Here is a 25,236-nt window from a genome sequence, read left to right as displayed (position 1 = left end):
AAAATAAGTAAAAATATGAAATTGAAATGTACTTGAAATTAGTTCTGGTGCATACATAACTACAATTCTAAACAACATCCAATACTTTCCAAATGTAAAGAGAATGTGTACTTATTATAACTTCCAAATATTTGTGCATGTATATATATAGCTAGAGTAACTGAACTACAGTATTTTTGTAAGGGATCTGATAGCTGATGAACATTACATATATATTACACATATATGTAAATTTATCTTAGTGGTATGTGCTTTTTCGCTTTGCTGCATGTCATCAAATTTTAGAGAAGTTGAGGCCTTTCAAGAACTGTTTTGTAAATCAACTTAAATGCTCTACAATGGTACTTAACTTTTAATGAATTAATCCTCCATATTTTGTTTGAATCTTCTTCTTCTTCTTTTTTTTTCTTTTTAAAGGTTTTATTTATTTGACAGAGATCACAAGTAGGCAGAGAGGCAGGCAGAGATGAGTAAGCAGGCTCCCTGCCAAGCAGAGAACACGATGTGGGACTTGATCCCAGCACCCTGGGATCACAACCTAAGCCGAAGGCAGTCTGTCTTTAATCCACTGAGCCACCCAGGCGCCCCATGTTTGAATCTTCTTCTAATGCATTCAGAAAACTTGAATAAAGTATTTCAAGAATGGAAGACCAAGATTTCCTCAAATTTCAAGGTTTACTGACATAACTATCAGCTACAAAATTTACAAACAGAAAAGCTAAAATTAAGCTCTACAAAGGCAAGAGTGTTACTGAATAAATCAAACTATGTGAGCTCATAAGGTGTTTAAAATTGAATTTTTGAATTACATAATTGTATGTTGTAGTGTCTTGACGTGTAGGAAGAAATTTGGTTTTTCTATTTCATGGAATACATTTATATTCTATACTGGAATGGGATAAAATGGTAACCTACTATACAAAAGCATCTAAATTTGTTGAAACAGACAAAATAATCACAACTAGCAATAGCTTTCCTTGAAATAAAAAGTTGCTGAAGAAAAGTACTCTGAAAAATATCAAAAGACTGAACTTTTCAAAATATTATCCACTCTATTTAAAAAGAGAACAGAGAAGAGCCTTCAAAATTATATTAAAAAAAAAAAAAGAGGTATTTCAACATTGCCAGACTGAATACTTTCTCAATTAAAAATAATTTGGTTCGCAGAGAAGAGCTAATTAAAAGTGTAAACAATTAGAATTTATTAATTATAAAGCAAAACTCAAAAATAATTGTAGGTGATGTTATAAAAATTTAAAATGTCAGTGTAAAGGTGTAGTTGGAGAAAAATATTTATGACACGCTAAGAAACAAGAATATGTACTGATAATTATTATGTGGTTATTCTTTTTAATCATTATGAAGTTTTTTAAAAAGATTTTATTAAATTATTTTTATTTATTTGAGAGAGAAAGACTGTGTGAGCAGAGGCAGGAGCAGAGGAAGAAGGACAAGCAGACTCTGTGCTGAGTCTAATTGACTCTGAGTCTGTGAGACTCTAATTGAGTGTAATGCAAGGCTCAATCTTGGGACCCCAAGATCATGACCTGAGTTGAAATCAAGAGTAGGACACCCAACCAACTGAGCCACTCAGGGACCCCTCATTATGAAGAGATTTTTTAAAAGTTTACTTTAATTAGCATAATATATGTGTTAGCTTTAACATTTTTGAAAGAAATTTATTTTTGAAAATCCTTTCAGAATAGGATGCTTTCATAAGTCTACTAAGTGTGCAGAAGCTTTTGATCTTGATGAAATCCCAAAAGTTTATTTTTGCTTTTGTTTCTGTTGCCTCCAGAGACATGTCTTGAAAGAAGTTGCTGTGGCTGATGTCAAAGAGGTTACCTGCCTATGTTCTTCTCTAGGATTTTGATGGATTCCTGTCTCACATTGAGATCTTTCATCCATTTTGAGCTTATTTTTGTGTATGGTATACGAAAATGGTCCAGTTTCATTCTTCTGCATGTGTCTGTCCAATTTTCCCAGCACCATTTATTGAAGAGCCTATTTTTTTCCATTGGAAATTCTTCCCTGATTTGTCAAAGATTAGTTGACCATAGAGTTCAGAGTCTGTTTCTGGGGTCTCTTTTCTGTTCCAGTGATCTATGTGTTTGTTTTTGTGCCATTACCATGTTGCCTGGATAATCACAGCTTTGTGATAGAGTTTGAAGTCAGGCATCATGATGCCCCCAGCTTTGGTTTTCTTTTTCAACATACCCCTGGCACTTTGGGGTCCTTTCTGGTTTCATACAAATTTTAGGATTGTTTGTTCCAGCTTTGTGAAAAATGTCAGTGGTATTTTGATTGGAATTGCATTGGAAGTGTAGATTGCTCTGAGCAGAACAGATATTTTAACAATAATTTTTCTTCCGATCCATGAACATTGGCATATTTTTCTGTCCCTTTTGTATTCCTCAATTTCTTTCATAACTGTTCTGTAGTTTGTAGAGTACAGATCCTTTATCTCAGTGGTTAGCCTTATTCCTAGGTATCTTGTGTTTTTTTGTGATATTATAAATGGAATTGATTCTTTCATCTCTTTTTCTTCAGTTACATTGTTAGTGTATAGAAATGAAACTGATTTCTGTACATTGATTTTGTATCCTGCCACATTGCTTAATTGCTGTATGAGTTCTAGTAATTTGGGGGTGGAATGTTCTGGGTTTCCCACATAAAGTACCATGCCATCTGCAAGAAAAGAGAGTATAACTTCTTCTTTGCCAATTTGAATGCTTTTTATTTCTTTTTGTTTTCTGATTGCTGAGGCTAGGACTTCAAGTAATATGTTGAAAAATAATGGCGAGAGTGGGCATCCCTGTCATGTTCCTGACTTTAGGGGAAAAACTCTCAATTTTCCCCATTGAGAATGATATTTGCTGTGGGTTTTTATGATATTAATGTATGTTCCCTCTATCCCTATACTTTGAAAAGTTTTTATCAGGAAATATCATTTATGATATTAATGTATGTTCCTTCTATCCCTATACTTTGAAAAGTTTTTATCAGTGCTGTATTTTGTCTAATGCTTTTTCTGCATTAATTGAGAGGGTCATATGGTTCTTGTCTTTTCTTTTATTAATGTGCTCTATCACACTGATTGATTTCTAGATGTGAACCACCCTTGCAGTCCAGGAATAAATCCAACCTGGTCATGGTGAATACCTGTATTTATTTTTATTTATTTTAATTTTTTAAGATTTTATTTATTTATTTTCCAGAGAGAAAGAGATAGAGAGAGAGAGAGCAAGTAGGGGGAGCATCTGGCAGAGGGAGGAGCAGGCTCTCTACCAAGAAAGGAGCCTGATGTGAGACTAGATCCCAGCACCCTGGGATCATGATCTGAGCTGAAGGCAGATACTTAATGACTGAGGCACCCAGGCATCTGGTGAATAGCCTTTTTAATGTACTGTTAGATTCTATTCTCTAGGATCTTGTTCACTGTTTTGGCATCCATGTTCATCAAGGATATTGCTCTGTAGTTTTCCATTTTGTTGGGGTTTTTGTCTGGTTTTGGGAGTTATGGGTAATGGGTAATGCTGGTAATGCTGGCATCATAGAAAGAGTTTCTATTTTTGAAATAACTTCAGTATAACAGGTATAATATATTCTTTAAATGTTTGGTAGAATTCCTCAGAGAAGCCATCTGGCCCCAGACTCTTCTTTTTTGGGAGGTTTTTGATTACTGCTTCAATTTCCTTACTGGCTATTAGTCTGTTCAGATTGTCTATTTCTTCTTGTTTTAGTCTTGGTAGTTTATAAGATTCTAGGACTGCCTCCATTTGTTCCAGATTGCTTAATTTATTGGCATATATTTTTTGGTAACAATTTCTAATAATTGTTTATATTTTCTCAGTGTTATTTGTGATCTTTCCCCTTTCATTCATAATTTTGTTAATTTGGGTCCTTTCCCTTTTCTTTCTTTCTTTTTTTAAAAAGGTTTTATTAGGGCGCCTGGGTGGCTCAGTGGGTTAAGCCGCTGCCTTCGGCTCAGGTCATGATCTCAGGGTCCTGGGATCGAGTCCCGAATCGGGCTCTCTGCTCAGCAGGGAGCCTGCTTCCTCCTCTCTCTCTCTGCCTGCCTCTCTGCCTACTTGTGATCTCTCTCTGTCAAATAAAAAGGTTTTATTTATTTATTCTACAGGCAGAGAAACAGGTAGGAGGAGGAGGGAAGCAGGCTCCCTGCTGAGCCAACAGCCCAATGTGGGGCTTAATCCCAGGATCCTAGGATCATGACCTGAGCTGAAGGCAGAGGTTTTAACCCACTGAACCACCCAAACACTCCAAGGGCCCTTCCTCTTTTCTTTTGAATAAGTCTGACCAGAGGTTTATCAATCTCATTAATTCTTTCAAAACCCAGCTTCTTGTTTCTTTGATCTGTTCTACTATGTTTCTGGTTTCTATTTCATTGATTTCTGGTCTAATCTTTATATTTCTCTTCTCCTCTCCTCCTTGGTTTAGGCCTTATTTGCTGTTCTGTCTTCAGGTCCTTTAGGTATAAGGTTAACTTGTGCATTTGGGATTTTTCTAATTTTTTGAGAGAGGCTTGGATGTTTATGTATTTCCATTTTAGGGCTATCTTTGAAGTATCTCATAGGTTTTGGACCAATGTGCTTTCATTCTCATGGGTTTCAATGAATTGTTTAAACTCTTATTTAATTTCCTGGTTGGCCCAATCATTTTTCAGCAGGATGATCTTTCACTTCCAAGTGTTTGAGTTCCTTCCAAATTTCCTCTTGTTGAGTTCAAGTTTCAAAGCATTGTGATCTAAAAATATGCAGGGAATAATCTCAGTCTTTTGGTATCAGTTGAGACCTGATTTGTTACCCAATATGTTGTCTATTCTGGAGAAAATTCCATGTGCACTTGAGAAGAAGGGTATTCTACTGTTTTAGGATGGAATGTTTAGTATATCTCTACAAAGTCCATCTTGTCTAATGTCATTCAAAGCTCTTGTTTCTTTGTTGATCTTCTGCTTAGATGATCTGTCCATTGCTGTGAGTGGAGTGTTGACATCTCCTACTATTAATGTATTATTATTACCATATGGGTTTTAAAAAAAAATTTTGGTTATTAATTGGTTTATATAATTGACTGTTCCCATGTTGGGGGCATATATATTTACAATTGTTAGATCTTCTTATTGGATAGACTCTTTAAATATGATATAGTGTCCCTCTACATCTTTTACTACTTTCTTAGTGTCTGGGTGGTTAGTTTAAAATCTAATATGTCTGATATGAGGATTGCTACCTCAGCTTTATTTTGAGGTCCATTAGTGTGGTAAATGGTTCTCCATCCCCTCACTTTCAATCTGGTGGCGACTTTAGTTCTAAAAAGAGTCTCTTGTAACAGCATATGGGTAACTACTGAAAGATACAAATTTGGTGTTATTTTATTTCCTATAAAGTTTCTGTTCCTGTAGATTGTCTGTTTCCTGGTCTATGTGACTCTTGGGGTCTCTCTTCACTTACAGAATTCCCCTTAATATTTCTTGCAGGACTGGCTTGGTGGTCATATATTCTTTCAGTTTCTGTCTGTCCTTAAAGCACTTTATCTCTCTATCCATTTGAGTGATGGCTTTGTTGGATAAAGTATTCTTGGCTGCATGTTTTTTATTTATTACCCTGAATATGTCTTTCCAGCCTTTCTGGCTTGCCTGGTTTCTGTGAACAGGTCTGATGTTATTCTGATGTTCCTCCCTCTATATGTAATGAATCTCCTCACCCTGATTGTTCCTTTGATATAAAATTTGTAAGCTTCACTATTTTAGATCAGGGTGTTGATCTATTTTTATTGATTTTGGGAGGGGTCCTCTTTGCCTCTCGGATGTGAATATTTGTTTCCTTCCCAAGATTAGGGAAGTTATCAGCTGTGATTTGCACAAATATACCTTCTCTCCCCCCCATCCCAAGAATTCTGACTTTGGAACATTTCATGGCATCAATAATCATTACAAACCTACTAGCAGCCTTTCTCTGTTTTTCTCAACTTCCTTCCTTCCCATGAGTTTTTCTTCTAGATCACTGGTTCTTTTTTTTTCCTCATTTATTCTGCCTGTTCGAGTACCCAGTTTACACTGCATCTTGTTCATAGCAGTTTTAAGTTCAGCCTGATTAGATCTCATTTCTGCTCTTAGAGATTCGATATTGTCACTAATTCTTTCTTCAAGCCTAGCTATTGACTTTATGATTGCAATTCTGAGTTCTATCTCTGACATTTTGCTTATATCCATATCCATTAGTTCTCAGGCATTTATGCTTATATCCATATCCATTAGTTCTCTGACATTTTGTTTATATCCATATCCATTAGTTCTCAGGCAGATGACATTGTCTCTGTTTCTTTGTTTTGTTGAGAGTTCCTCTTCCTAGTCATTCTGTTGAGGGATGGTTGAGTGAGTGAGCAGAGTCCAACATATCAACCATGACCCAAGCAAGATGCACCTCGGAAAATCTGGAGTGGTCGGAAGATACCAAAAAAAAAAAAAAGCCAAAATGAAACACAAGGATAAAATGTTTAGATTGTAAAAGGGGCTATAATCTCTTGGTGTGGACAAAACAGGCTGTTTCTGTTGTTCCTGGGTGTGTTTTGGTCTGTATGTTAAAGGACACTATGCCCCAAAATTAAAAGGAAAGTAAAACTTGTATATATATAATGAAACTGAATAGAGAGAAAACAGGACTAAAATAAAGCATATATCTATAAAAAATTTTTGTTTGAAAAAATACAATTTATAAAGTGACTATGAAATATAAGTTGATATAATAAACATCTAGTTGAAATGAGGAGAACATAAAAAACAAAACAAAACAAAAAAATGGAGAAACCATAAGAAAAAGAAAAAAAAAAGAATTTTATCTGAAAAATAAACTAGTCATGTAGACACAACTGGAGCTCAATATACTACTTGCCCCTGGTGTTGGAATTTTATGGTCTTGTGGGATCTATAGGCTTGTCATCCCCCTATCTCCCCATTCTTCCAGCCTGTCTTCTGTGGAAGGGGCATGCTGCACTGTTTCTCAGGTAACCCTGCCTGTGTGGAATTGCTCTGCCCCTGTTAAGGGAATGAGTTCAGTGGAAAACAGTCTTCTGTGTGGCTTTGGTTCCCTGGGGGATTTCCACCCCTCTTCAGAGGAACAGGGTAAAAAAAAATGTCTGCAGCCAAACCTCTGGCCCTGAGCAGAAAATTCAGTCTTCCCTCTGATAAAACCTCCAAAACAATCAATCTCCATTTCTCCATGCACCACTGAAAATTGCAGCCTCTTGTGGTGCATGCCCTCAGTACTCTCTCAGAGGTAGTCCCAGGGACCCAGGAGGGGCACTACCCTTTATAATTCTTAAACTGTGAGCAGCTGTGGGCTCCCACATGTACCTAAATCTCTTGGATCAAAATGGTTTGATAGATATCCAATTAAATTCAGGGGACTAGTTGAAATGGAGTCCCCTACTCCATTTCTGCCATCTTGCTTCCTCTCCAGCTTTATTTTTTATTTCTTTTTAAAAATTTTTATAAGATTGTCAAATAATCATTATGGGAATTGTTTTAAATGAAACAAAGGAAAGACAATTTTGTCTATGTTTGAGCTTGATCTGTTAAAGGGAAGAAGTATAACTTTGGGGACTAGATAAAGACATGTTCTATATGAATGAACACCAAAAAGGAAGGTTTCCAATCCTACTACTGGCTCACTACTCCCTGCTAAATGTTCCCTACTAAAATCTTGCTGGATTTATAGTTCATAGAAAAGCAAAAACAAAATAAAACACCCAATAAATTTCCCAGTTTCTACTCAATGTTGAGGTGACAATAATGAATGCCCAAGATTCTGTTAGGCTATTATTTCATAAAAGAACTGTCAGACCCTAACTGAAGTTTTTAACTTCTTGCTTTTTTTTCTTTTCTTTCTTTTTTTTTTTTTTTTTTTACTAAATATTGCTGTCTGATGGATACAATACCTGAGAGAAAGAGATTTCTAGTAAATAATTTGTATGCTCATAAATATTCAGAAAATCAATGTTAAAATTAGTATTACAAAGATCTGTTATTTGGATTAACAGGGAAAGAAATCAATCAGTGGAAACATCATTTAGTTATTTCCATAATGAAGCAAAAAGAAATCTTGATATAATGAGAAAAATAGTGTCTGTGTTAAAATGGATGGTGTGAAGAAATGGTCATTATTAAAGATCTGACTATCTTATTTGTTCGAAATATGGTCTTTTTGTATCTTTCTTTACTACAAAAACTAGATTGGAGTTTCTTGTGGAAGAGGAAGAATAGGTAATACAAGAAAAAAATTTTTTTTAAGATTTTATTTATTTGACAAAGATCACAAGCAGGCAGAGAGGCAGGTAGAGAGAAAGAGAGGAAGGGAAGCAGGCTCCCTGCCGAGCACAGAGCCCGATTGTGGGGCTTGATCCCAGGACCCTGAGATCATGACCTGAGACAAAGGCAGAGGCTTTAACCCACTGAGCCACTCAGGTGCCTCAACCAGAAAATTTATATTTGAAATTGCAATAAACCTGTCCTAGAAAGAAAAGAGGAATCCAATAGTAGAGAGTTGCATTCATGAAAAAGAAATAAAATGTGATCAATTTGATGAACCTTGATATTAGAACCATCATAATGTACATGTTGCCTAGAATATGTATATTTCTAATGCTACATCTAAGGTATATAGTTTTCAGAAATCTTATGCTGCTCGGGAACTTTAATACAAACTTTTGAAATCATACACATGACATGTTTACTTAATTATGATATGTCATACCAATAAATATTTTTAGGATTACGAATAATGTAAAGCTTCTTCTCCTGTATCACACATGTAACATAGCTGGTGCCATATATAATTGAAGAGTGATAAGCATTTGTTGAATTGAGTGGCAAGTGTCTAGTACTTTCAAATTTTGTTAAATTTTAACAAATAGTGATTTTTAAAAAGAGCGATGGAGAGAAGAAGAGAGTTGAGGGAAATTGGAGGGGGAGATGAACCATGAGAGACTATGGACTCTGAAACACAATCTGAGGGTTTTAAAAGAACAGGGGGTGGGAAGTTGGGTGAGCCTGGTGGTGGGTATTATGGAAGGCATGTATTGCATGGAGCAATGGGTGTGGTGCATGAACAATGAGTTCTGGTACACTGAAAAGAAATTTAAAAAATTAAAAATTAAAAAAATAATAAAAAAATTTTTTTTAAAAAGAGTGAAACTTGAGGTCCCTGGGTGGCTCAATGGGTTAAGCCTCTGCCTTCGGCTCAAGTCATGGTCTCAGGGTCCTGGGATGGAGGCCTGCATCCGGCTTTCTGCTTAGCAGGGAGCCTGCTTCCCCCTCTCTCTCTGCCTGCCTCTCTGTCTACTTGTGATGTCTGTATGTCAAATAAATAAATAAAATTTTTTAAAAAATTTAAAAGAGTGAAACTTAACCTCACATCACCTCCCAAAATTCCTGAAGTTCCTAGACTTAATGAGTGTTTGAAGGCAATGTCAGTAAAGTATTTCTTGTCCTTTCAAATTAATAATAAAAAGTATATATTTATTCAATAAAAGGAAGAATATAATGATGGATTTATTTTGTTTCCTCTTATACAAATTATCTCATCTTGTTTTCTAACTTCAGCAACTTTTTATATCTATTTAGTATCATTTCATTTAACAAACATTATATTTATATCATTTTATGCTGTACAACAACATGATAATCACTGGGGATATAAGATGAATAAGATATGATAGTCCACTATTTTAAGAAATTCAGAATAGCAGAAGAAAGAGGGAAATACTCACAGAAATGATGAAATCTGTGTATAATATATTGGGTATAATGACAGAGTTATATGCAGGGTTCTCTTGGTCACCAAGAATGGGCACTTAGTAATAGCAATTAACATCTATGTAACACTAATGTTGTTCTATTCCCTGTTCTAAATTCTTTACATTATTTACTCTCATTTATATCATACAGTAATTGCATCAGGAGTGAACATGTGTGCAATAAGTTAGAAACACAGGACTATATCTTGTAATGCTAAAAGAAAATGTTGCTTTTTTTTTTGAAGTCTTGGTGTACAGGGAAATGGCTATTGCTATTATGGCACTATAAGGGAAAGAGCCCAAGGAAAAAAGCCTGCAGGAGGAGAGCACAACTAAAGGGAGTTCAAATAAAATTCATAAACTTGGATCCACTAAATTAGGCTAAACTTGAATCGTGTGCTATCTCTGGACCTTGAGCTACATGGACCAATAAATTCCTTTTTGTTTTAGTGAGTTTGAGTGGGGTTTTCTGAGACTTGTTACTTGCAGCTGAAAGAGACAATTGATTTAAATACCATGATTTTGCAAACTTTTTTCAAAGCCCTCCCAGCCTTTACACATTTCTCCTCTCCCTAATAAATTCCAACTCATCCACTAAGGTTGAACTCAACTGTAATAATGTATATTAAGCCTTTCATGATCTCTCCAGTCAGAAGTAATTAATTACCCCTTTGGCTTCCACTGCACTTATGGCATTGATTTAACTTTATATTGTATTTTAGTTAGCTGTTCATCATGAGAATTTCCTCACTGGCTTTGTGATTAGAAAAATGAGGTTCAGATGTCAACTCCTCAGATTACTATTTGGAAGCCCATTAATTTTCTCTAACTTAGAGCTCCTTTATGTTTGTAAAATATTGATAAAGAAAGCTAAATAATAAGACTAAATAGAATGAAATTAGAGAACACACATATTTAGGGTTTTGTCTCCCCTGAGAAAGATATGTTGAGGTCCTGGCCCCTAGAACCTCAAAATGTGACATTATCTGGAAATAGGATTGCAGATGTACTTAGTTAAGATGAAATCATGCTGGAGTAGGGTGGGCCCTTAATTCAATATGACCGATGTTTGGGGTGCATGGGTGGCCCAATGAGTTAAAGCCTCTGCCATAGGCTCAGGTCATGATCCCAGGATGCTGGGATCAAGCCCCACACCGGGCTCTCTGCTTGGCCCAGAGCCTGCTTCCTCCTCTCTCTCACTGCCTGCCTCTTTGCCTACTTGTGATTTCTGTCAAATAAATAAATAAAATCTTTAAAAAAAAAATGACTGATGTTCTTGTAAGAAGAGGATCATGTTGAAGAAAGCAAAATGGAAAACACCATGTGACAAAGAGGGCAGAAACTGAAATTATCCATCTGCAAGAAAAGGAACAGGAAAGACTGTGACAGGCCACCAGAAGTTAGAAGTCCAGGAATAATTCCTCTATAGATTTCAGAGGAAGCATGGCCCTGCCAGCACCTTGACTTTGGACTTCTGGTCTTCAGAACTATGAAACAATAAGTTTCTGTTATTTTAAGCCACCCAGTTTGTGGTACTTTGTTAAGGCAGAACTAGGAAATTCATAGAGTATTTGAGAACCACTAGGTATGCAGTAAGTATCAGATAAATGTTAAAGGATTCTATTCATTTTTGTACACAAGTACTGAACACTTATTCTTATATTATATATAAATATGTATTATATATCAATTATGTTTAAGTAATATAATATAATAATATATTATATATGTAACATACATAATATATATAATTTTTATTGTCTGTATAACAGATCTTTAACTTATAATAAGATTAATTTTGTCATTTCAGGTAAAGTCTACATGACCTCTCATCTTATTTATTCTCTTCTATGACACATCGGCAATTTTAGGTCTAACCATATCCCATAACAATAGCTATATGACAGCAGTGATAGCTGTTCCTCTATGACTCTATACTAATTTTGCTCTTGCACATTATATGTTAAGAAAAATTGGTTTCCTTGATCATTAGCAGGATTTCCTTTATAAAAGGGCCAGAAGCTATCAAATCATATAAAAACAACTCAAAGTTAATGCAGTCATATCAGAGTACTCAATGTTCTCATGGCCTCTAGATTGTAATTATTTTATTATTTTATTTTTATAAGTTCATTATGGAAGTTAATTATGGAAGAACAGTCTAAAAATGTATGAAATCATGCTTAAAATGCATTATACATAACATTTTGAATTGACATTATTAAATAAGACTTTTTAAAAAAGACTGATAAGAGTAGTACATGTGTATTATTTATAAAATTCCCTTCTTGCTTCCATTTCTTCAAGTAGAAAATTTTGGTCTGGAGTTACTCAGGCATATGAAGTTGTATCTACCTGTGAATGGAGGTATATATTATGGGAACAAGGATATGTGAGTATAAGATATTTTGAATACTCTATAAATTCTGGCATCTGAAGCTATACAAATAATATACACTTGATTCCCAAGCTGTGTTCATTACGTATGATGGAAGTCTGAAGTGTCAAACCTTATGTTTATGGGTGTCTCAGAGTACACACAGTGACAAATCAAACCACATATTTTATAATGACAACTGAAGTCTTGAACACCCTATGCACATTTTAAAGGGATACACTCTGATCTGGAGTCTGAGGTCAAAAACACTGAAAATGTGGAATCTAAACTCCTGCTCTATGGTCCACATAGGTACTGGAAGTATTCCTTTATTTTAGTTCTTTACACATTAATATCTAAAGCCATACAGACAGGGCTTGAGATCTTTATTAATTGTTTTTTCTTTTCACCCTGAGTCATAGTTTTAGGGGCTTGTTTTTAGGTATACCTATGTGTACAAGCCAGGAGGTCAGGATTTATTTCATTATTGACTTTTAAAACTCTGGAATATTTTGTAACCAATTAACTTAGCTGGTTAGATTCTTAGCTTAATGTAATCGAATTTGTGTTCAATCTCACAAGAAAATGATCTCTATCTCCATCCTTCCTACTTCCCTTCCTTTCCCTCATCATTGTAACTATTCATAAGTACTACCACTAAGCTTTCTTTTTAGTGTGTGTTCAGATATTGAAAAGGAATCTGGATAAAAATATGATGAGATATGCAGAAAATAACAGAACTACTGGTAAATATAAAAGTACCATCAAATCTGTTTCAGTTCAGTTCAGAAAACCTACATTTAAGAACTGGGTCTTATGCTAATTAACTAAGAGACAAAGATTAATGATTGTCAAGTCACCCAAAATTCACTAACAGAGACAAACAGCTATAAAAGGAATCATAATAAAGTTAGACTATAACAGGTGGCATTGAGAAGTTATTAAAAACAATTGCTTAAGAACACTGAGATGAAAATGATAGATATTAATTGGGACAATGGGCATACTATCTCATTGATAAGTATTTTTTGAGAGGTCTATAAGGATGACCAGGAGTTGGATAGATTGTTGATACAATAGTTAAAATTCTTAGTCACAAGCCACCAAAATTGCCTCTTTAGAGTTTCTGATTTAGTAAAATCTATGCGAGATGTACTCTTTCTTTTTTCCTTCTTTCTTTATTATATTTTACTAATATGGCAAACTGAGAAAGAAGGTTAGATGTAGGGCAGAGAAAACAATGACAGATATCCACTGACACTAAATGTTAAACCAAAGACATTGAACTATAAAATGAAGCTATCAATAGTGTTTTCCTAAAAATTAAAACTTTAGTAGAACCTCATATGTAACCTGTAAAATACTCATAACACAAAAACATACATTTATATGACCATAGACTTTTCTGCTCATGTATACATTCAAATGTATTACACAGGATTCTTTAAGAGTGGATTTTGACCTCTAAACTTTAAAATGAATGAAATGCTAAATGTAGTAGTATATTTCAGAAACTATATATTAATTTAAAAGATCTATGTGTAAAGTTTTACAAAGTCTTAGTATTCTACAAAAACTGATAACAAATTTGAAGAAGTTATTTTTATAGTTTCACAAACTGTGTAAGAGTAATGCTTAGGGAAATACTAGGTCTTTGTTGAATGAGAGTAAAAACTTGAATTTCAATCAGATATCAGTTTCCTGCCAAAGAATTGTCTCTGTTACCTAATATAGTTACTTCAATGGCAAAACCTATTAGATTTAAAAGGTCAAACTTTGGATCCCTCTCTTTTTATTTAAGAAGTATTAAATGGGCTGTTGTGCATTGAAACTTACTATAAAGGGCATATAGACAATTTGTTACTATAGCTATTAGAGTTATTTTATAAATAGAGATTTATTTGTTCATAGAAGACATTTACACCTCTGAATTATTACACTGTTATATTGACCAGGCAACCTATGCAGCACTGGTTTGGAAATGTTCCCTAAGTAGGTGCTAGAAAAAAATTAATCAAAAAACATTTTTTGCTAGAGAATTGTGTATTAAGATATTATTCTTAGTATTGTAAAATTCAGTTCTCAAATAATTAACATTATATATTATCCTAACACAAAAAGTACCATGGCCTTTATTATATTCCAGGATTTAGGACTGAAGCTTAAATTGTCATAGATTAGTCACAGAAACAGGATGACTATAGTTAAAATAGGTATGTGAAATCAAAGATTTTATTCATTCTGTGGAATGTGAGAGACTCACAGAGTTGACATGTCCAATTTTATTATATTTTATTACATATTATTTTCAGTTTTTTAGTTATTTTAATATATATCATTTTTATATCATATATATATGATATAAATAAAATACTATATATATGGTGAATACATTTTATTTCATGTCTCCAAACAGATCAACTGATAGTAGTTGCTATGAGGATAAGAATAGAAAGTATTCAGGGGTGCCTGGTTGGCTCAGTGGGTTAAAGCCTTTGCCTTCAGCTCAGGTCATGATCCCAGGATCCTGGGACCGAGCCCTACATCGGCCTCTTCACTCAGTAGGGAGCCTGCTTCCCCCTCTCTCTCTGCCTGCCTCTCTGACTACTTGTAATCTGTTTGTCAAATAAATAAATAACATCTTTTTTAAAAAAAACAAATAAAATGGAAAGTATTCAGGCTACATTACAGAGAAAGAGTATCATAATCCATTACAGATGTCTGTTAAATAGTTATAGTAAAGATAATAATTAAATATGTGATAGAATTTGATATTCCTGAATCTCATATTGGAGGTTTATATAGTTATAGTCGTTTCATCAAGTTGCAGTGCAATATTGTGTCTAGTTAGAACACTGGAAGTTGTTTATCATTGTCTATCTTTCACATTTAGTTCTTAAGTAAAATGTCTATAATATAAAAATAATATTTATTAATTTTAATCTCGAGAATTTTTCCCACATCTCTTATGTTTATATCATACTGGTCTATGTTCAGAACCATGTTGTTAGTTACTAAAGAAGACTCCTAATAACCAGGCAATGCTAACTCTCATTAATTAGCTTTCCTCTAATAAGGTCACTTTTTTTTTTTTTTTTTTTTTGAAAGAGAGGAGGAAAGGGAGAAGGAGAGAAAGAATCTTTTTTTTTTTTTTTTTTTTAAGATTTTATTTATTTATTTGGCAGATCACAAGTGGGCAGAGAAGCAGGCAGAGACAGAGAAAGGGGGAAGCAGGTTCCCGGCCCAGCAGAGAGCCCAATGCTCTCTGGGTTTGATCCCAGGACCCTGAGATCATGACCCAAGGTGAAGGCAGAGGCTTTAACCCACTGAGCCACCCAGGAGTCCGGGAGAGGAAGAATCTTAAGCAGGCTCCATGCCTAGCATGGAGACTGATGTGGGGCTGGGTCCCACGACCCCGAGATCATGACCTGAGCTAAAAATAGAGTTAGACGTTCAACCAACTGAGCCACCCAGGCAGCCTTCTAAAATAGTCATGTTAATTCATGCTAGCCAAAGACCAGATGTAGAAATAACAAATGCAACAGGATGTGTTCACTGATAAAAGACCCATGTGATTCAGAGATCTAAATGAGAGTGCAAAAAACACAGAGATCTTGAGGAGGAAAAGAACATGTAGAGAACAGAAAAGTGTACTATCTACATAGAATAAATCATAAAGGAAATGAATCAAGAAAAAACCACTATGGTAAGGCACAAATACAAAACAAAGGGCCACGTAAAGATTAGGAATCTTTTCACCTGTATAGATTAGGAATCTCCATTTCTTCAATGGTGAGCATCACTGTATTTCATTCCAGAAAACAGTGAATGAACATGGTGAGCATATCACATTCAGGTGAAGTAGTATTAAAATAGGTGTTGTGAAGTGAAGCTTAGAGGAGGAAAGCATAAGGATGAAAAGTTTGATCACAAACTGGTTTTTATGTTATATGACAAAAGTGAAGAAAAAAAGTGAAGAGACATTATTTGTTCTTTTGTAGAGACTGACCCAATAAAATGGCATTAGAAGATTGTTCTAATACCTGAGCAGAAGCTAGATTAAACCAGAGTTGGCCAACCTTTCATAGTTGGGAAAAGGATATGAGCTATAATCATCTTCTTAATAAATGGTTGGGATAATGAATAGTTCATATTTTAGCACCAATTAGTTCAAAGATGAAAAGGATTAGCCAGGTCAAGAATAGCCAAGGGTATTTAAATTTCATTTCAGTTGCAATTTCTTCTAGCAATGTCCTCAGCTTACAGTTCATTTAATCTTTCTTCCCACTGTTAGCTGCTCTCTGCATATAAACAGGTGGGAACTTTAGGAAACTATTAAGAATGATGAGGGAAGCCCCGAGGATTATTTTAAGAGGCAAAATCATTATAATCTGGTAAAGAATTTAAAGTTGTCTTTAGAGAAAAAGAAAAGTATATTTGAAAGTATAAAGAATGAGAATATGGTGGTAAGCTTTATGTTAATGTAGATAATATAAGGGAATAGTTGTTTTTTGCAGATACAAATAATAAGTTTATAGTCACCATATATTTCCAAGTGTCTACTTATTTTATATGCTTCTTAAATATATATATATATATACACATACACACATATATATATATAAAATATCACTGTGCTTCTTAGTATATCATTATGCTTTTAAAATATATATAGATTATAAAGTATCACTATTGATTAATTGGTTAGTTTTAATTTTCATGTATGTTTTCTAAAGACAACTTGAACAAATTATCTGCATAGTGGAAAATATATAGGATCACAAGATAATGAAGAGCCCTAGATTTAGTTCATCTCCCAATGCTAACAATCTGAGAACTTACTTAGAGCCCTCTCCTTTCCCCAGTTTTAGTTTGTTTTGCAATGAAATTGGGAAATCAGACTAGCGTATCTCTAAATTCTTCTGGACTCTAAAATCTCAAGTTAAATATAAATATTAATAGTGAAATAAAATCTACTATAACTGGCATAACATTTAGTGGTCACTTGACTCATGCAAATGAGTAATGGGGATTTTGAGTCTGATAAGATTATCAATGAGCTTTTTACTGTATGAGTTTAGATTTGTGTTTTTTTTTTTTTTCTATTAAAAATCCCTTTCTTCAGGCGCCTGGGTCACTCAGTCAGTTAAGCATCTGCCTCTTGATTTAGACTCAGGTCATGATTTTGTGATTGTGGATCAAGCCTTGAATCTGGCTCGAGCTCAACATGGAGTCTGCTTCAGATTCTCACTCTCTCTCCCATCCACTCACTCTCTTTCTCTCAAATAAATAAATAAAATCTTTTTTAAAAATCCCTTTCTCCAGCATTCTTCCAGTGATCTTCTCAGTGAGAACTTCCCTGAGTATTCTGCCTAAAATTCAGGTCCTACTTTTACCCATCTAAATCCTCTCTTGCTTTATTTTTCCCTATTCTCTAACATGCCATATAATTTAATATATTTGAAGTATATATTTGTACAACAAGAATATAATATAAATGATGTACTTGTAGATGTAGGAAAGGGGTGAATTCACCATGCAACTTGTCATGGTTTGAAGATTAGCCAGAATGATAATTTGGACTCAGATAAAGTTACTTTTACAGAGCATATTTTCAAGACAGCAACACAAAGGATATCCATAAAATCAAGGCTATCTGTGCATTGACATAAGTATTATTGACTTCTTAGTTCCTTTTAGGAATATCAATGGAATTCAGTTCATCTTGGCAGCCTGAAAAAAGTAAGAAATCTAAAAGTTAGAAGAATTCAAAAAATGGGGTCTCTCTATACACAGAGTTGATCCTAACATCATTTTCAAAGAAGATATATGGACCAAATTGGGAAAAAAAATTGTGTAAGATATTTTGGTAAAGAGATGGTGTTGGGCTTGCATAGAACCTCCTAGAGTCCTATTAAAACAAACATCGGATTTTAAAAAGATAAAAGAGTTGCAACAATCTCATAAAGTAAGGGCAAGGGTGGAATATTTGTCAATCTTAGAGAAACTTACACTAATCACAAGAGTGATGGGGCTATAGTAAGAAGCACATTCAAGGCTAGTAATTTGTGCAGCAGAGTAGGCAGTAACAACTAATCCTGGGAAGCTCATTCTCACTTTCCTGTGCAGAAATCATTTTCTGACACAGATTTTTTCCCCTTAATTCCCTTCTGATTTTTTTTTTTCCCTGTATCCACTCAGAACCTGTAACTCCTAGTGACCAAGTAGAAGAAATATAAAGGGGAATGGGTCTTAATGCTCTTGATCCTGGGGTATGCAGGACTTCAACAAATGTTTACTTTGTGTGTGTGTGGGTGTGTGTGTGTGTGTGCGTATGCATGTGTGAGTGTGTTTAGCTTGTATGGTTGGGGAAGGGAAGGTCAAAGGCAAAAACAGTAAAAAGAGTCATAGAACCTGTAAATATTACAGAATGAAAGAATGTGATTTTTTAAAATGCCAGGTATGCTTAAAGAGAAAAAAAGTGCTTTAGGTAGTTTAAGGCACCATTTTTTTTCCTAGTAGTAGTTTGTTTTGCAAAGAATGAGCTTTTGGGCAGGGGAACCATACAGTGTCACTCCAAATCATTGATTCTCAAGCTGTTAACTCCCTCTTTAATATTATAAACATAGAAATATCTATTAATTGATGGTTAAATAATAAGAAATTCTCAAGATAACTTACAATTTAATAAAATCAAAACCAAAAATATGTATTAAAATTTCAGACCAAATTAAGAAAATCTATAAAGTACAATTGTGATCAGGCACCTTGGAAAACTACTTATCCTTAAAATTATTCTAATTGAGGAATACAAGTACAAGTACACAGCTGATTAATTAAAAGATGACTTCTAATGTAATAAAAAATAAAACAATTTTGAAAATTGATATTTTCAGTAGGTAATGAGGAATCTGAAATTATGTATGTAAAAAGACATACCTTCCTTACTATAAAGCAAGATTTTCAATCTTAGCACTATTGACATGTGAGGTTGGACAATTGCTTTGTATGATAGCCTGTCTTGTGCATTACTGTATGTTTGACAGCATCACTAATCTCTGTCCACTGGAAGACAGTGGCAAAATTTATCTTCTTTGAGATCTGCTAACCAAAATTATCTCCAAACATTGCCAGTTGTTCTCTAGGAGGCAAAATTACTCCTAGCCTTGCAGGTATAAAAGCAAACAGGCAGATTCCTTATAATATATAATAAGCACAAACAAGCAAAGTAAAAATCTAGGAAGCATAAGAAAAGGAAGAAAACCTACAACATAGGGATAGAAACATATATTTGAAATTTTAGCATTATAATTTAAATTAATTTCTATTAAAGTCAAATTTAAAATTTACCTTTAAGAAAGAAATAAGACTAAAGAAAGCTTAAAAACATAAAGCAGAAATATTCAAAGAGAAATTATGATGATAAAATTAATATTAAAAATATTATTGAAAGATATATTAATCACTGGGAACAATAGGTTAATTTTATAATGAAAGAGGTTAAATCTACAACCCTTACATACAAAGGAATATGGTATAAAGCAAAAAATATTAAAAGTATAAGAAGACACCGACAGTATGAGAGACAGAGAGAAAATTAGCACATGGCACTCTATATGTGATAGAGCAATATTACAACTTGATACTAGAAACGGCAGAACAATAAAAGTCAACATTTTTAAAAAATTGCTATAAATAGGACTCTTTTCTTTCTAAATAGGGTTCACAAGATTTCCTAGATGTTCTGAATAACAGTTAATAAAATCTGCTAAAAACTGAAAAATAAAGAAACCTATATTTGTGGGCATATGGGCATATGTGTGTATATTACAATCATAAAGGCCATAATTTATAACTATAGCAAGTAAACCTAAAAAGTAATAGCAAGGATAACAAATAACAATGATCCCAGGAAACACATAATATATCAAAACAGAGAAGGTACATATAATAGCATTCAGAAATTTTCACAAAACAAATAAATACCAAAATGAAAAGTCTCTAAATAAATATTGAATAATTATAATAAGAGTATGCTAAGTAATTTACATATAAATTTATTTAATCTTCAAAATAACCCAGTGAAATAGGTACTCCCAACATTCTCATGTTATAGACCACCAACATTTATAAAACTGGGTAAATAAGGAAGAATACATTTGCTCTGTGGGTGGATCAGGGAATGGAAGGGTTCAGGGAAAGAGAATCAAGCATTTCCTCTTAGAGGTACTGCATTTAAAATGCTTTTGCATGGGCTTCTCCTTTGTCCTGGAAAGCTCTACCCTGGGGTTTGCAGGGTCTATATCTGATCCATCTTTTATGCCTAGGTCCTGTGGTAGTGTATTACTACTAATAACCAATTAAGCATTATTAACTAGCTAATTAATTAACAAATGAGAAAAAAAGATAATATTGGAGGAGAATCCTGGAAAAATATAAAAAAAAATTGCGGATTTTAGAGCTATCTGTGATTCACAGGATCCCTGACAAGATCCAGTCTTCTACTGAGGTGAGTGCCTGAGGACATATCTGTGATGGCTGTATATAGATGAATGATTAGGGCCAAGTGAGGGCAAAGGAAGAAATTTGAGTTCTAGCTAGCATTATGGAACAGTTTGCCAATCCTACAAAAGTAAGATTTTTCAAGTTGCATATTTTGGACAGGAAATTTTGTTATCAATGTTGTACTTACTGAATAGACTGTTATTTACAGTGGCATGCTGGAAGACTAGGACCCTTCATAATCTGCTGCTTACAAAAAGTTGCAATGTTCAATACTAAAAACAAATTTTGTCACTTAGCAAAATAAAGGTAATATATATTTAAGAAAAAAATCTGTTACTGTTTTTTGTTATTTCAAGTTATGTTCTTTTCCAAGCAAAGAGTCAATATGCTTTAGTCATGTGGTTTAAATCCTGGAGTAGAAGGGTTCTTTTAACTTTGAAGTTCACTGACTTTCTTGTTATCCCTTCTGTTAATATATGATACACTGCACTCCATTTTTAACATTCTAAGTTTGTTCTTTTCTGAAGAAGAGCTCTACTTTAATTCCCTTTACTTCTTTACTCAAACCAGCTCATGCCTTAATGAAGCCTGGAGGAATATTTAGCCTACAGTGATTTGGCAAACATTTAATCAGATTAGATGCTGCTACTTAAACCTATACACATATATATGTACATTTATTATATAAATTTCCTTTTAAGGTGTTTGTGTGTGTGTATATGTATGCACACACACATAATATATATATTTATATATTATGTAAATTATATATATAATCTAATATATGTATAATATAAATTTCCTTTTAAGGTGTTTGTGTATATATATACACACGCATGTGTGTATACGTATGTATACACATATGCACACATACATGTATATGTATACATATATGTATACGTGTATGTGCGTATATACATATGTATGCGCATGTGTATACATGTATATACATGTATGCATATGTACACATGTATACATATATGTGCATACATGTACGTGTATGTATGTATATATACAGGTATATATGTGTGTATGTGTATGTATACATATATATGAATACATGCATATATATTTGTATATATATGTATATATATACATGTATGAATATATATTTGTATTTGTATATACACACACATATATACATATATGTGTATGTGTATATATACATATATGTATATATACACGAATTTGTGTGTATATATATACACGAATATATATATATATTTTTGTGTGTGTATATGTATATACACACACACACACACACACACCTTAAAAGGAAATTTATTTAATAGTTTTTAATTTTGGAATGCTCTTTTACACAGAATGGGTGATTTATGTTTTTCTCTAGTGGAATTTTCCTTCATTTTCTCAATGTTTATTTGTATGCTTTGAGTTATTTCTTTTCAAAATTTATTTATAGTTACTTCCATATTTCATGTTTCTTTCCTTTTTGTTATTTTCTTTTGGGAAATTTGTATTTAGGAGATAATAAATAAACATCTATTATTTCTCTGACATTTAATATATTGTTTTGTTAATATTGCTGAACAGTGATGTTCAGAAACAATGTCACCAAAGTGGCTGAAGTAGACATTCAGAATCCTTTATTAAAAATATATGTATTTCCAATTGGTATTCATTACAAATATTTGTACCTGTGGAATTATTTTTTTCAATGTCTACATTTTATATCTTTAAAGAAAAATGAGGACTAAAGAAGAAATGACATATTTTAAAGCCAAAATAGTTGTAGAACATGGATTTGAACATATCATTCTACTTTTCCTATGGGATTCTCTCATCTCACCTGTTGCCTTTTAAAAATAATTTCTTTAATTTTTTTATAAACATATAATGTATTAACACCTGTTGCCTTTTATTTATACCATCAGGACAAAACAAATCATCCATGACCATGCCCAATTCACACCTATGTATGTGGACATGTGTGCACACACATTTACTAGGAATGAGCAATTTCTGCTTTTCTAACTGTAACTTATAACTGTAACAAGTCAAAACTTGATATTGACAGGCACTTTGATACCTGGTTCTCTTTGATTTGGACCCTCAATATGATTATTTTTATGTGAGATGAATGGTATTAAATTTGTTTTAATTTTTTTTTAAAGATTTTATTTATTTGAGAGAGAGAGAGAGAGAGCATGAAAGGGGTGAGGGGCAGAGGGAGAGGCTGGCTCCCTGATGAGCAGAGGGCCTGATGTGGGACTTGATCCTGGGACTCCAGGATCATGACCTGAGCCGAAGGCAGTTGCTTAACAAACTGAGCCAGCCAGGTTCCCCAAATTTGTTTTAATTCTTAATGGATTCAGGATCTTCAAAACAAAATATCCTTAAGGAAAATAAATGTAATGAAGAATAAAAAGAAAAATTGTATTACAACTGGAAGTGATGACCTAGACAACTGGAGAAAACAAAATATATATATATATGAAATTCCATATTCTTTTATCTGTTCAATTTGGAATCAGAAGTTAGAACTATAATAGTATGAATTTTTATTCTCCTATAATGTTGTAATGTTGTTCTCCATAATAATTACTTGGGAGTTTATGAACTTACACAATTAAGGTCTTCTTTGCTCAAATGTTTCCCAGACATTGTAGAGGTAGTTGGGTGCTTGGATTCATAGTGAATTTGATAATTATGGTAAGACACTGACATAATAATTAATCTTGCTAAGCTCCAATATTTTTATCTATGCAAGACAAATTATGAGAATGGAACTAGAGCATATTATGTTATATGTAATAAGTCTTTCAGAGAAAGATAAATACCCTATGATTTCACTCATATGTGAAATTAAACACAACAGAGGAACACAGGGGAAAGGAAGAAAAAAATAAAATAAGATAACAGAGAGGGAAGAAAATCACAAGAAACTTTTTTTTTAATGAGACTTAACTATATGAAACAAACTGAGGGATGTTGGGAAGGAGGTGGGTGGGGGAATGGGGCATTGGGTGATGGGTATTAAGGAGGGCATTTGACATAATGAGAACCAGGTGTTGTATGAAACTGATGAATCACTAAATTCTCCACCTGAAACAAATAATACACTATATGTTAACTAACTTGGAGCTAAATAAAATCTAAAAGGAATGCAAGTTTAACATTTATTGAAACCATCACACTAAAGTGATATAATTCAACACACATTATAATAAAACATCTAGTAATCTAGGATTAGAATGATTACAATTCTCCCAAACATATAAAGATTCTGTAAATAACCTATAACTATCTTATAATTATCAAACTCGTTCTCCTCAAAACAGGTAGAAGACAAATGTGTTTTTACTCATTCTTTAGTCATCACTATGAGGAAATTCCAAACCAGTGTATTAAATAAAATAAAAATTTAAAAGACATAAGATTTTGTTCAGTAGACGTGATTATATGTAAAGTCCAAAAGAATCTACAAAGTGAAATATTAATATTTATCTGTGAGTTAAATGACTAGATATAAATAAAATCAATACATAAAAATCAGCTGTATCTCAATATACTAACAACACAAAACTGAAAATGTAACTTGAAAATCTATTTAAAATAGCCTCAGATAGGGTGCCTTGTTGGCTCAGCTGGTTAAGTGACTGCCTTCAGCTCAGATCATGATCCTGGAGTCCTGGGATTGAGTCCCACATTGGGCTCTCTGCTCGCGAGGGAGTCTGCTTCTCCCTCTGACCTCTCTCTTCTCATGCTCTCTCTCTCTCAAATAAATAAATAAAATATTTAAACTAGCCTCAGATATATATATATATATATATATATATTAGTTATCAAAAAAGAGTCAAATATGTATAGATTATGTTGCTGACAGAAATTTATAAAGACAATTAAATGCAGTTGTATGTCATATATATATTAGTGACTATTGTTACATGTCAATTCTCCCCAAATTGTTATAATGAGTCAACATAATCTCAGCTTAAACAGCTTCATTTTGTGAAAATTTACAAAATGATAATAAATGGCAAGATTTAACTTTTTGATGGCTGAGTAATATTAGTGCTTTAAATACTGGGATGCATGTGCCCCTTCAAATCACTATTTTTGTATCCTTTGGGTAAATACCTAGTAGTGCAATCACTGGATTGCAGGGTAGTTCTATTTCTATCTTACTGAGTAACCCCCATTCTGTTTTGCAGAGTGACTGCTCCAGTCTACATTCCCATCAATAGTGTAAGAGGGTTTCGCTTTCTCTGCATCCTTGCCAACATCTATTGTTTCCTGAGTTGTTAGCTTAAGCCATTCTGACTGGTGTGAGGTAGTATCTCATTGTGATTTTGATTTGTATTTCCCTGATGCCGAGTGATTTTGGACATTTTTTCATGTGTCTGTTAGCCATTTGATGTCTTCTTTGGAATGTCTCTTCATGTCTTCTGCCCATTTCTTGACTGAATTATTTGTTTTTTGGATGTTGAGTTTGGCAAGTTCTTTATAGATTTTGGGTACTAGACCTTTATCTGATATGTTATTTGAAAATATCTTCTCTCATTCTGTAGGCTCCCTTTTAG

Source organism: Mustela lutreola, chromosome 1 (assembly GCF_030435805.1).
Source record: "Mustela lutreola isolate mMusLut2 chromosome 1, mMusLut2.pri, whole genome shotgun sequence".
Lineage (NCBI taxonomy): Eukaryota > Metazoa > Chordata > Mammalia > Carnivora > Mustelidae > Mustela > Mustela lutreola.
The sequence above is the reverse complement of the archived record's forward strand: the minus strand, read 5'-3'. Positions refer to the sequence as shown.